The sequence below is a fragment of the Hypanus sabinus genome, chromosome 20 (assembly GCF_030144855.1).
Source record: "Hypanus sabinus isolate sHypSab1 chromosome 20, sHypSab1.hap1, whole genome shotgun sequence".
NCBI lineage: Eukaryota > Metazoa > Chordata > Chondrichthyes > Myliobatiformes > Dasyatidae > Hypanus > Hypanus sabinus.
The window spans coordinates 28,557,473-28,571,293 of NC_082725.1; the positions used below are offsets into that span (position 1 = coordinate 28,557,473).

General features: G+C 40.6%; 1 protein-coding gene across 1 annotated transcript in view; it reads left to right on the top strand.

The window, feature by feature from the left end:
- Positions 1 to 13,821, top strand: part of LOC132378672 (cadherin-18) — a 662,384-nt gene that overhangs the window by 134,967 nt on the left and 513,596 nt on the right. Inside the window, exon 2 of the mRNA XM_059945774.1 lies at positions 5,470 to 5,538. The gene's annotated coding sequence lies outside the window, so the exon portion shown is untranslated. The remainder of the gene's footprint in view (positions 1 to 5,469; positions 5,539 to 13,821) is intronic.

The window sequence follows — 13,821 nt, forward strand, 5'->3', positions numbered from 1 at the left end:
ATCATTAATCTGTAATGTTTGAATTCTATTGTTGGCACTATGAACTGACTTTCTATCTGTATCCAAAACTGTAATGATTATGAAAACCTCAATCAAAATTCTTGTTGACAGTCTACCAGGGTTATTTGGTAGGCTTTCATCATTACGTTATTGGCAGTTTCAAATTAATCTCGTCCCCAAGTGCCCGCATTGTTTGTTCCTATCATCAGAGCATGAGAAATTGGTGAATCTTCTGATATGCTAAATAGATAAAGATTAAACTCTGCAGTTTCTGTAGATGCCAGAAATCTGAAACAAATGTTGAGAAGTCTGCATCACCCAAATTGGTTCTGAGGAAAGAGAAACATTATCTTGACTGTTTCTGTTTCCCCAGATGCTATCTGACCTTTTGAGTTTCTCCAACATTTCTGATTTATCTTGAATCTCCTTGGTTGGCATCTAGAAAATGAAGACTTGGCAGTGCTTTCACTAATTGGGACACATTATTGATGCAGCTAGTCTGTAGGAAATGCATTGTAAATTGGCAACCCATTTCGGAACTGAATTTTCTAACCGGCATATTTCTCAAAAGAAACAAATATCTGGCATAAACAAGAGAAAGTCTGCAGATGCTGGAAATCCGAGCAACACGCACAAAATGCTGGAGGATCTCAGCAGGTCAGGCAGCATTTATGGGGAAAAGTACCAGTCGACGTTTTGGGTAGAAACCTTTCAGCAGGACTGGAGAAAAATATCCTGCATGTTCATTGTAATCCTTGGGCATTCCTGCAGCTTGATTGCACAAGAGTGGTGGCCCACATTTAGCTAGATTGATCCTGCTAAGATTTTATTAAAGGTTAGGAATATCAGTCAGCTCAGCAAGTTGCAACGTCATCCAAAGACAACTGTAGACTAACTAATTACAAAAACAGGAGCAGGAGAAACAGAAACTAATTATAAGCTATTTTGAATAATATGGTTAACAGAAATTAATTAAAGGCTATTTTGAATATTATGGTTAGCAGAAATTAATTAAAAGCTATTTTGAATATTATGGTTTAATCAGAACCCCAGGGGTATCAGAGGTAGATAAACATGCAATTAATAAATCAATTAAACAAATGATAACATAGCTGAAGATTAAGACTCTACTTTCTACATTCTGCATCCTTATATTAGGCTGGACAGATCCCTTGTTTAACTCTGAACTACTCTTTTGCACTAGCCTTTGGTTCCCTAGCATAGCTTCCTTTCTATTCATAGTAGTCACTTCCTGATATCAATTGAAAAGTGGTGATGGCATAGTATTGTGAAGTTTTAAGTTTCAATTAATACTTACAGCTTGATTTCCTGTAAATGAAATGTAAATAATTAGAAATGCTTACTGATGATTTGATCTTGCAGTTTGTAGTTTCTACTTAATTACAGAGATGACACTAAAGAGAACGTGATGTGAAATGGTTTCACACCATTTTGAGTGGAGAACAAATCTGAAATACCCCTAGGTCCGTTTAATTACTAAGATAGCATTCATCTTAACATGATTCTATATCCATCAAAAAAATGTTCCTTTAGACACATTAAATGTTTTTAAAAACCATTAATTGTGCATTTAATGTCTCAACATGTCTTGTCCCATTAGATTTTGTTGTGTCTGTTTCACCAAAATTTAGTCAAGGGATGGATCACTTTAGCAGTAACCTTACTGCAGCACATTTGTCAGGACTGGAAATATACTCTGAAAATTTGGCTTAATCATCAAAGAGAAAAAGAAAGTACTGAGGAACTTCTATATCCGTTTTAATGAGTGCCTTCAGAAGAATGCTACAATATTCAAAGTGACAGTCATTATTAAAGAAATAGGAAGGACATCTGTGCCCCTCTTTTTGAGCTCACACAAAAGCTACCTCTAGTATCAAACAAAAATACTACCATTATCATTACCTCTCTGTTACTTAGCTGCTTTTGTAATCATCTTTCACCAAGCAAGTAAATGTGTGCAATGATTCTTCAATTTTTATCTTAACTGACGACAATTTGTTGGTTGATCCTTCTTTTCACATTATCTGAATTCTCAATAATATCTTTAGTTTCACTCTTGACTTCATTTTAGACAAAAAGTTTGGTCTCGAGTTTATAAAGGGTTATCCTACATGGTCAGTGTGAAGTGAACATATTGATTCTTTTCCATTATTAATACCTGAGGCCAGAATACTGTTGAATTTCCACTCCCACTTAACCTTCTGCAGAATGTGCAATGGATTATCATGCTAATCCAAAATTAGAGTGGGAGAGGAGAAAGATTGGAGACCGGAGGTCAGATGGGAACTAAGGGATAATGGATGCAGTTCTTCTCTAGAACTGCTGTCAGATCTTGCCAAGTCCTATTTCATCTGTGAGTGGACCTCATCTGCAACTGTTTAGTTGAGTATGGTCTGGCCCAGGAATTTGGAGTTTATTGAAACAGTACTCCATGCTCAGATTTTCGACCTTCTGTCCATTGACAACAGTATTGGTCAATGAGATAAAAGTGGTGCAGAGGGTACAGTAAAACAATCAATTGTTCAACAAATTGAATATCTGTTAAGATGAAGAGGAAACAGACACACCCACAGCTTATCCCAATAAGAACAAAGTAGTAGAGTCTCCAGAAATTTAGTGGACAATTGTAGATTAATTATAGACTAACCAATATCTGCTTTAGTTGCTGAGTGCTAGTCAAAGGTTGAGAAGGAATTTGCCCAATCCATACACACACACGCGCATCTGATATCCTCTTTTCTCATTTTCCTGTGAGGATCACTTTCCATGAACACTAGAAGCTCTTACCTAGAGTACGGGTCGTATCTCTATGAGAACAGTATAATTTCCTCATCACCATGACTCATACCAACTTACTTTTCAAAATTTTCTTGCGTAGATTTGTGTTCTTCATCTCCATTCAGGGATTTGCTCTCCAGATCAATGGTTCAGTTCTTTGGATATGAGCCTGTAATGTAACCTTTATGCTGTGGCACTCTTGTTGGGGGTTGATTCCCCCATTCCCATCATTCCCACAATCCTGATTGAGAAGTTACAGAACCTGGGCCTCTGTACCTCCCTCTGCAATAGGTTCCTTGACTTCCTAAATGGAAGACCACATTCTACGTGGATTGATGACAACATCTCCTCCTTGCTGGTGATTAACACTGGTGCACCTCGGGTTTGTGCTTAGCCCACTGCTCTACTCTCTATAGAGATATGACTGTGTGGCTAGGCATAGCTCAAATACCATCGATACAACCATTGTTGGTAGAGTCTCAGGTGGTAACGACAGGGTGTACAGAATGAGATATGCCAACTAGTGGAGTGTTGGCGCAGCAACAATCTGGCACTCAACGTCAGTAAGACAAAAGAGCTGATTGTGGACTTCAGTGAGGGTTAAGACAAAGGGACACGTATCAATCCTCACAGAGGGATAAAAAGTGGAGAGAGTAAGCAGCTTCAAGTTCCTGGGTGTCAAGATCTCTGAGGATCTAACCTGGTCCCAATATATTGATGTAGTCATAAAGAAGGCAAGACAGCGGCAATACTTTATTAGGAGTTTGAAGAGATTTGGCATGTCAACATATATACTCAAAAACTTCCATTGATGTACCATGGAGAGCATTCTGACAGGCTGCATCACTGTCTGGTATGGAGGGGCTACTGCACAGGAGTGAAAGATGCTGCAGAAGGTTGTAAATCTAGTCAGCTGCATCTTGGGAACGAACCTACAAAGTACCCAGGACACATTTAGGAAGCAATGTCTCAGAAAGGCAGCATCCATTATTAAGGACTTCCAGCACCCAGGGCATGCCCTTTTCTCACTGTTACCAGGAACAGCTTATCCCAATAAGAACAAAGTAGTAGTATTCAGGAACAGCTTCTTCCCCGATGCCATCCAATTCCTAAATGGACATTGAATCGCTGGACACTACCTCACTTTTTTTTTAATATACAGTTTTGCTGATTTTGCAAGTTTTTTTTTCCAATTTATTGAATATACATAATTAATTTACATATTTATTATTATGATTTTTAGTTTATGATTTTTTCTCTATTCTCAATTATGTATTGCATTAAACTGCTGCTGCTAAGTTAACACGTTTCATGTCATATGCCGGTGATAATAAACTTGATTGTGATTGATCACTTGGGTCTGTGAGACATTTGCAAGTTTTATTGTTTACGAGCTGGGGAATTAGTGTACCATAAAAAGTTAGGCATTCAGTTAAAGTTTCAGGATCACTCCTGAGACAAGATGTTTGTACTGACGGTGGAAAATTGTGAATTTAACCGTAATGCGCAAATAGCAATTTCAATTATTCCTGGCAAGTTGTTGTATATTGTAATAAGAATAAAGACCTGTATTTATGTAATGCTATTCATGAGCTTGCAATACCACAAGCACTTTATGTTCAGTTTTACTGCCATTGACTATCAGTAGTTATTGAAAGGCCAGCAGCCAACGTCTCTCTCTCCAGTTACATCTGTTTAATTCAGCTGGTGAAGCTAACTATTGACAGACACTAAATAATGCATTTGATGTCACAAATATATTTAATTACTTGTGGTTAATGCAACTACAGGTAGAGAGAATGAAGTTGGCTGAAATATCTGGATGATATAATTAAAAGAAACTGATTCATGCAGAATGGATTCAGCAAACTTAAGCATAGCATATCTATGGTCTTTAGTAGTGACAAAGGAAACTTAATCAAGGAGGCAAAACAAAGTTGTTTGTTAGAGAATTTCTGCACCTCAGCAAGTTTAATGAAAATTGAAAGTGCAATAAAAAATACAGCTAGTTAGACCCATTGCCACACCACTGGCACCAGTCTGTCCGCCATCAAGGATATGTATTCAGTACAGCAATGTCAAGACCCCCCCCCCCCCCACCTCCACCATTTCTAGATTGTTTGTCCCATCATGGAAGAGGCTATGCTGCACCCATGTCAGGACCACTAGACTCAAAAACAGATTCTTTCTCCAAAGTCATCAGGCTGATTAACATCGACACACATTAACCCACCCCACCGCCTTTACGTACACATCACCTAACATCTCTTTATGTACATTCAACTAGTCAATGTACAGTATATAAGTGTTTTATAGGATTATAGGATTGCTTTATATTCATATTTATTGTTTTTGTTACGTTATTGTGTTGTTTATGCTTATTGTGTTTTATTATGCTGCATCTGACCCAGAATCACAATCATTTTATTCTCCTTTACACTTTGAACTAAAGAATGATAATTAAAAAAAAATCTTGGATCTTAAAACTGATCTTTAATGGCCAAAGTAACCTTGGTAAGCAGCTGCTGAGCAACATGCAGACTCTTTGCACTGCAGTTGTGTATTTAGACTGAGGGGTAGGCGTTTGTTCACCAAGGTTTTTGGAACAATAGTATTCAATGGTGAGCTGAAATCCAGAAAAGCATTCTGACATGTGTCTTTGTTTTCTAGGTATGTCGGGACCAGGTGTGTGTCAGATGCCATGTCACTTATAGAGTGGTTCTGTCAGTAAGCATATTGGTGAGTGTCCATTGTGGCAGGAATGGAATTATTGATATATGCCATTACCAGCCATTCAAAGCAATTCATAATGATAGATGTCAGTGCCACCAGGCAGTAGTCATTTAGTTCTGAAGTTGTAGAGTTCTTTTAGTGCATTAGTTATGGTACTATAGCTGACTTGAAGCATGTATAGTTTCAATAGACTGGATGAGTGAACGGTTGAAGACGTCTGAAGACATCAGTGAGCTGGTGTTCCCGCTCCCATGAGAATCCAGCCTGAAATTATATCTGGCCTGCCACCTTGCAGGGGTTGACTCTCTGCAGAGTCCTTCTCACGTCTGCTGCTGGGAGAGACAGTAGCTACTCACCTGGGAGGGGTTAGCATTGGTAGGGGTGTAGTGTTGCATGGCTTGAAGTGTGCACAAAATTTGTTTAGAGCTTCAGGGAGGCGATCACCACTGGTACAGTTGTCGCACTTTTTCCTTACGTAGAATTAATGCCTTTGATATCCAATCACCTGCGCCAGGGGTAGTTATTGAACAAGTGTTACTGATCTTTTTTGTGTTCTCAATGGTATCCGTGCTTGTTACATTCATTGGAGTAACATAAGGGCAGTAGTTTATAAAAAGTACAGATGTTGGGTAATTTGTTGTCCAGCTGTCCAGAAACTGGAGCAGTAAATAAGTTAATCGAACAGTTGATCCTCTTACTTGCACTATGGATAGTTAACATTTTACAACTGTTTCTGTAGCAGAGAAGAAGAGTTAAAATACTTTTGGAAAATAAATGGGCTTCTTCTTTCTCTAGTCCATTTCCCCTCTAATTTTTGCTGTCTCATGTGTAATTAACAGTTTTCAATGACATTGAGGACCAATTACTCTGAAAGTATCTATATGATCCAAATGAGGCAATATTGCAAACATACTCTCTTTGCAGTGATTAGATTATAGTGACAAGAATAGCTTTTCATTTCATATTATGTATGGGGAATTTAGCCTCTTGCCTCTCGTATGAGCATAATCTATGGAGCAATGTGATAGTACAACTGGATCAATAATTGTGATAAAGTTTGTCGAAGGGAAGTGTGAAGTACAATATTGAAGAAAAATAAAGATGCTACACATGACATGGAAAATCAAGTAAAAATAGAGTAGTCGAACAAGGGAATTTTGAACAAAAACACATAAATCAAAAATAAGTGATTTGGTTAAAAACAAGATATGAAAATATTAGATTGGGAGAGTTAAAAAAAATATAAGCTTTATTCCAGAAAGGTAAAGTTCTAGTCATAAGGGAAAAAATTTGCAAGTCCTTTCTGTCGAAATATGTAGCTTACATGAAACCTCAGGAATCTCGATAGCATTTTGAAAGGTTTTGATACAGCTGATGTTGAGAAGAGTGTCCTAATTTGTGGGAAAAGCAAACCAGATGTGATTCACATACCTGCCTGTAAGGGGTTGTATGTTCTCCTTGTGACTGCATGGTTTTCCTCTGGGAGTTCCAGTTTCCTCCCACAGTCCAAAGATGTACTGATTGATTGGCCATTGTACATTGTCCCATGATTAGGAGGGGTTAAATCAGGGGATTGCTGTGTGGGGTGGCTTGTCGAGCTGGAAGGACTTATTCTGCACTGTAACTCAATAAATAAATAATCAATCTGAGTCATGAAGGATTCAAGAGGGAAACCAGAAGGAATTTCTTTATCCAGAGAGTGATAAGAATGTGAAACATGCTCTCACAGTAAGCAGTCAAAGGTGAATTGGAGAGATATGTTGAGAAGAGATGAAATAAGCATTCTTAGAGAATGACTTTTGTGATATTGTGGCGACCCATTTCCTGGCGCATCCGAACCGACTCACAATTAGATAGCCTACGGGGGTTTGCGAGCACAGAGCTTTGGAGCCTCTGCGCCATGGGGGGGGGGGGGGGCCGGTTGAGGGAGGCTTAAAAGTGAGGCTGAAGTTTTCGAATAAAGTTTTTTCCTTCGACTGCAGTTACCGACTCCGTGTCGTAATTTTAGCGCTGCGTGTAGCACACCGCTACAATTGGTGACCCCGACGGTCCAAACGATTTTTGGACCAGAAATGACCGACGCCGCCTCTGTTCATGCGGTTTCGTTAAAACTGCCGGGTTTCTGGACACAGCGCCCGGACCTATGGTTTCCAGCAGGTTCGTTTGGCACGGACTCCGCAAACAGGTCAGTGAATGGGCCAAAACGTGCATGCACTGCCAGACGGCCAAGGTGCAGTGGCACACCAAAGCCTCACCGCAGCAGTTCCATCCCGCCCACCGGCGTTTCGACCACATTCATGTGGATATCGTGGGCCCCCTGCCAGTGTCGCACGGAGCGCGGCACCTCCTGACTATTGTGGTCCGGTTCACAAGATGGCCAGAGGCGGTCCCGCTCACCGACACCACCTCCGAATCTTGCGCCTGGGCACTGATCGCCACCTGGGTGTCCCGCTTTGGTGTACCAACCCACATTACCTCTGACAGAGGCGCCCAGTTCACCTCCAGCCTGTGGTCAGTTATGGCCAGCCTTTTGGGGACTCAGCTGCACCACACAACTGCCTACCACCCACAGTCGAACGGGCTAGTGGAGCGTTTCCACCGTCACTTGAAGTCGGCCCTCATGGCCCGCCTGCGAGGAGCCAACTGGGCGGACGAGCTTCCCTGGGTCCTACTCGGCATCCGCACAGCGCCCAAGGACGACCTGCACGCCTCGTCGGCTGAGTTGGTATACGGCGCGCCCCTGGTCCTCCCCGGGGAGTTCCTACCAGCCCCAAGGGGGCAAGAGGAAGAACCCGCAGCAGTCCTGGGCAGACTACGCGAGAAGCTCGGTAACCTGGCCCCCATACCCACTTCACAGCACGGGCGGCACCCGACCTGCGTACCCAAAGACCTACAGAACTGTAAGTTTGTGTTTGTACGAAGGGGCGGGCATCGGCCGCCGCTGCAGCGGCCATACGAGGGGCCGTTTATGGTGCTCCGGAACAACGGGTCCACGTTCGTGCTGTACGTTGGGGGGAAAGAGGAGGTTTTCACGGTGGACCGACTCAAACCGGCCCATGTGGACCTGGCGCAACCGGCCGAGTTTCCGGCGCAGAGGCGCAGAGGCCGACCTCCCAAGCAGGTTCTGGCCCAGACTGTGGACATTGGGGGGTGTATCGCCGGTTCTGGGGGGTGGTTATGTGGCGACCCATTTCCTGGCGCATCCGAACTGACTCACAATTAGATAGCCTACGGGGGTTTGCGAGCACAAAGCTTTGGAGCCTCTGCGCCATGGGGTGGCCGGTTGAGGGAGGCTTAAAAGTGAGGCTGAAGTTTTCGAATAAAGTTTTTTCCTTCGACTGCAGTTACCGACTCCGTGTCGTAATTTTAGCGCTGCGTGTAGCACACCGCTACAATATGATAATAATTAGATAATGCGCATGTATTCTCATTTGATGTTAGTTGAGAGATAATTATTGACTAGCACATTAAGGAAAAATTCTTGCTGCTCCTCTACAAAAGCTCAGGTTAAAACTACGATACTGAGAAAAATGTTTTAATACGTATTCCTGGATTTTTTGTCAAAAGGAATGCGAAAATACTAAACCTTTGAGTGAAGAATCTTTTGTATTTTGAAGTAGATTTTAAGAGCTTATTTTTCAGGATTCTTCTTTGTGTGTGCCTGACTCAAATAGCTTTCTTGATGTTTTCAACAAGTTTTAAAAAGAATCATGGATAGCAGAGAATATCAATCAAATGATCAAATCTGGAACACAGTATAGTATTCAATCATGAAAAGTCATGTGTAAAAACCTTGCTGAACTTGACAATTTGCTGCACCTGGTTATGACTGTCAACAGTCTCTATGTAAAGTGTGGCTGAGTTGTTTAATGTGAACATTGCGCTTCACGGATAAGAATCTCAAGAAAAGAGAATGAGAATTTGGCCAAAACAGAAGATCATAGGCAACAATGTCATCACTTCACCTGTGGAAGTGCCCAATGAAGCTATAACTGTTAGTCCATATAGACTGCTGATTTTATAGGACAGCAATTGAACATTCAATTACTTAAATCATACATAGTCACCCACCATGCATTCCATTCTATATTTGTGAGGTTTCTTTCTGAGTAGATGATATTGGATAATGGTTCACAGCTTTATTCACTTCTGCTTCGACAATTGATGAAGTGAAATAAAATCAGTCATGCTTGTATATCTCTTCATCACCTAGCCTTGAATAGAAAACTGAGTGGTGGAAAAGAAGCAGTGAAGAAACAATCAGATCATACATTAATGTATCAATTCAAAATTTGCTCTTGAGCTGCTTTTCAAATGAATACTTCTCAAGAGGGCTTTTTTTTTTGTAGAAATTTCTTTATACAGAAGACTTCGGAAATGCGTTTGAGTCTTGTTCAGCTGAAGCTGGAAGGGAAGGTGAAAGAAAGGCATTTGAAGCAAAGCAAATACCATAACACATGCTGAGACCACCAGATGAGTGGTGATGAGGAACGAAGTGTTAAAAAGAGTGTGGCATAATAGAATACCAAGCGTTTCTCTTGTAAGCATTGATAATTAATTCAGAAAGGTTCCACATAGGCCACTTAATCTCAGTGCTAGAGAGCCAAGAGCACAGTGAAGAACTCTGAATTTGAATCTGCTCCTCAGCTCAAAGCGTAACTGTAGAGAATCAGCAAAGGACACTGCTAGTGCGTCCAGGGATGGGTGATACATTAATTACATCATTTGGGTTTCCAAAGTTAACTCAAGAAATGGGTTGCAGCAAATTTACATTATCATTAAAAGTTGTACATGTTAAATTAATGTTTCTTTTTTGTAAATAAATATCATCATGAATTTTTTGTATATCATTGTGTACATGTGTGTCATCTGAAAAGAACCTTAAATATATCAGGCTCACAGTACTCCAAGTGAGGCCTCAGCAGTGCTTTACCAAGTTTTAATATTACATCCTTGTTTGTATATTCTAGTCCTCTTGAAGTTAATGTGAACATTGCATTTGCCTTCCTCACCAAAGACTCAACTGCAAGTTAACCTTTAGGGAATCCTATATAAGGTCTCCCAAATCTCTTTGCACCTCAGTTTTTTTTTAAATTTTCTCTCTATTTAGAAAATAGTCAACACTTTCATTTCCTCTACCAAAGTTCATGAGCAGACTCTTCCCAACAGTATATCCAATCAGCCATTTCTTTGTCCATTCTCCTAATCAGTCTGTCCTTCTGAAGCCACTTTAGCTCAAATTTACCTGCCCCTTCACCTATCTTTATATCTTCTGCAACATTTGCAAAAAAAGCCATCAATTCCATCATCTAAATTATTGACATAATACAAAAAAAAACCAGTCCCAACACAGAACCCCGTGGAACACCAATAGTCATCGGCAGCCAACCAGGAAAGGCTCTTTTTATTCCCACTCTTTGCCCGCTGCCAATCAACCACTGTTTTATCCATGCTAGAATCTTCCCTGTAATAGCTTGTTAATCAGCCTCATGTGTGGCACCTTGTCAAAGACCTTCTGAATATCCAAGGACACAACATCCACCAATTCTCCTTTGTCTATCCTGCTTGTTACATCTTAAAAGAATTCCATCAGGTTTGTCAGAGAAGATTTTTCCTTGAGGAAACCACGTTGACTATGGCCTATTTTACCATGTACCTCCAAGTACCCTGAGTTCTCATGCTGATAATTGACCCCAATATCTTCCCAACCACTGAGGTCAGACAACTGGCCTACAGTTTTCTTTCTTCAGCCTCTCCCTCTTCTTGAAGAGTGGAAAGTCATTTCCAATTTTCCATTCTTCCAGAAGCATTCCAGAATCTATTGGTTCTTGGAAAGTTCATTACTTATGCCTTCCCAGTCTCTTCAGTCACCATTTTCAGAACCCTGGGGTGTACACCATCTGATTCTGGTGACTTATCTATCTTCATATCTTTCAGTTTCCCAAGAACCTTCTTTCTAGTAATGGTAACTTCACACACTTCGTGACCTCTGACACCTGGGACTTCCATCATACTGATAGGATCTTCCACAGTGAAGATTGATACAAAACACTTTCTCAATTGGTCCTCCATTTCCCTATCCCCCATTACTACCTCTTCAGCATCATGTTCCTGTGGTCTGATATCCACTCTCGCCTCTCTTTTATACTTCATGTATCTGAAGAATCTTTTGGTATCCTCTGTCTCCATTGTAATTTCTAGACCACATCCTTACTGCTGTTTGGTGGTCTGCATACAACTCTTATCAGGGTCTTTTTACTTTTGCAGTTCCTTAGCTGTACCCACAAAGAATCAACACTTTCTGACCCCATGTCACCACTTTCTATTGATTTGATTTCAATAAGACAACTCTGCCCCTCTGTATTCCTGCCTGTCCTTTTGATACAACATGTACCCTTGGACTTTCAGCTCCAGTATCAGTAATTCATCCACTTCTCGTGGGCTTCAAATATTCTCTAGAATTAATTCGGGATGCCCTGCAAGACTTGTAGCTAGTTTCCTGAAATTCATTTGCACAAATTCGGGATGAAAAATGTTGTTTAATTGTAACTTGACTCTGAGTAGCGTAGATTTGCTTTCATCTTTGCATCTGTAGTAAAATTTGATTCCTGACTGTTCAGTGGGAAAGTTGTTCGGTCTAGGAATTTTTTTCTTTTCTGTACTTCCGCAAGTCATTGGTGCAATGTGCTGCAGACAAACTTTACCTGCAGTGCTTTATGTAGGCTTCAGTTACACCCATGGCTAAGAATAAATTGATAATGTAATAACGTGCTCAATGGCTATCGTCCAGGAGCACTTGCATCCACTATGATGAAGTGCTGTGAGAGGTTGCTGATGAAACATATCAACTCCTGTCAGATCCACTCCAATTTGCCTACAGTCACAACATGGCCCATAGTAGGTGCCATTCCATTGGCTCTTCGCTCATTCCTGGAATATCTGTACAGCAAAGGTGCATACTATACATCTGGATTATCTTTGTTGACTACAGCACAGCATTCAATATTAACATTCCCTCAAAATGAATGAATAAGTTGTAGGATGTTGGCTGCAACATCTCCATAATCCCTATCAGCACGTGCACCACAAGGCCATGTGCATAGTCCCCTTCTCTACTCTCTTTAAACTTGTGTTTGTGTGACTAACTACAAATCCAGTGCTATATTCAGATTGGCTGATGACACCTCTGCCACAGGCCAAATTAAAGGTGATGATGAAGCATGAATATAGGAGGCTGAAAATTTGTCTGAGTCATGCCACAACAACTTCTGACTGAATGTCAGCAAAATCCAAGAGCTGATTATTGACTTCAGGAGAAGGAAACCAGAGGTTCATGAGCCAGTCTTCATCAGGGAGGATCAGCGATGGAGATGGTAAGTAACTTTGAATTTCTCATGTTACCATTTCACAGGACCTGTCCTGGGTCCAGCATGTAAGTGTTTTTACAAAGAAAGCACAGCAGTGCCTCTACTTCCTTAGAAATTTACAAAGATTTAGCATGACATCTAAAACTTTGACAAACTTCTATTGATGTGTGGTGGAGAATATATTCACAATTTGCATCATTGCCTGGTATGGAAGCACCAATGACCTTAAATGGAAAATCCTACAAAAAGTAATGGATACAGCCCAGTCTTACATGGTTAAAACCCTCCCTACCATTGAGTGCATCTACAAGGGATGCTGTTGCAGGAAAGCAACATCCATCATCATGGACCCATACCACCCAGGCCATACTCTCTTCTCATTGTAGTCATCAGAGAAAAGGTACAGGAGCCTCAGGACTCTCATAACTAGGTTCAGGAGCAGTTATTACTTCTCAAACATCAGGCTCTTGAACCAATAGGGATAATTTCATTCATCTTCACTTGCCTCATTATTAAAATGTTCCCACAACCTAGGGATTCAATTTCAAGGACTCTTCAGCTCATGTTCTCAATATTTAGTGCTTATTTGGTTTTTTTTTGTATTTGCATCATTTGCTGTCTTTTGCTCATTGTTTGTCTTGTTGGGTGGGGTCCTTCATTGATTCTATTGTGTTTCTTGGATTCCCTGTGCATATACATGAGGAAACAAATCTCAGAGTTGTATATGGTGATATATATATATATTACATATACACACACACACAAAGTACATGATAATAAATTTACATTGAGCTTTGCATTTTCAGTCTCAATGCTCTGATAAACTACATTTGTTCACAACACACCAGTTCCTATCACCATTAGTCTTGATGCCATACTTTTTAAAGGTCCATGTTTCATGCTACCTTCTGTAATTTCCTAC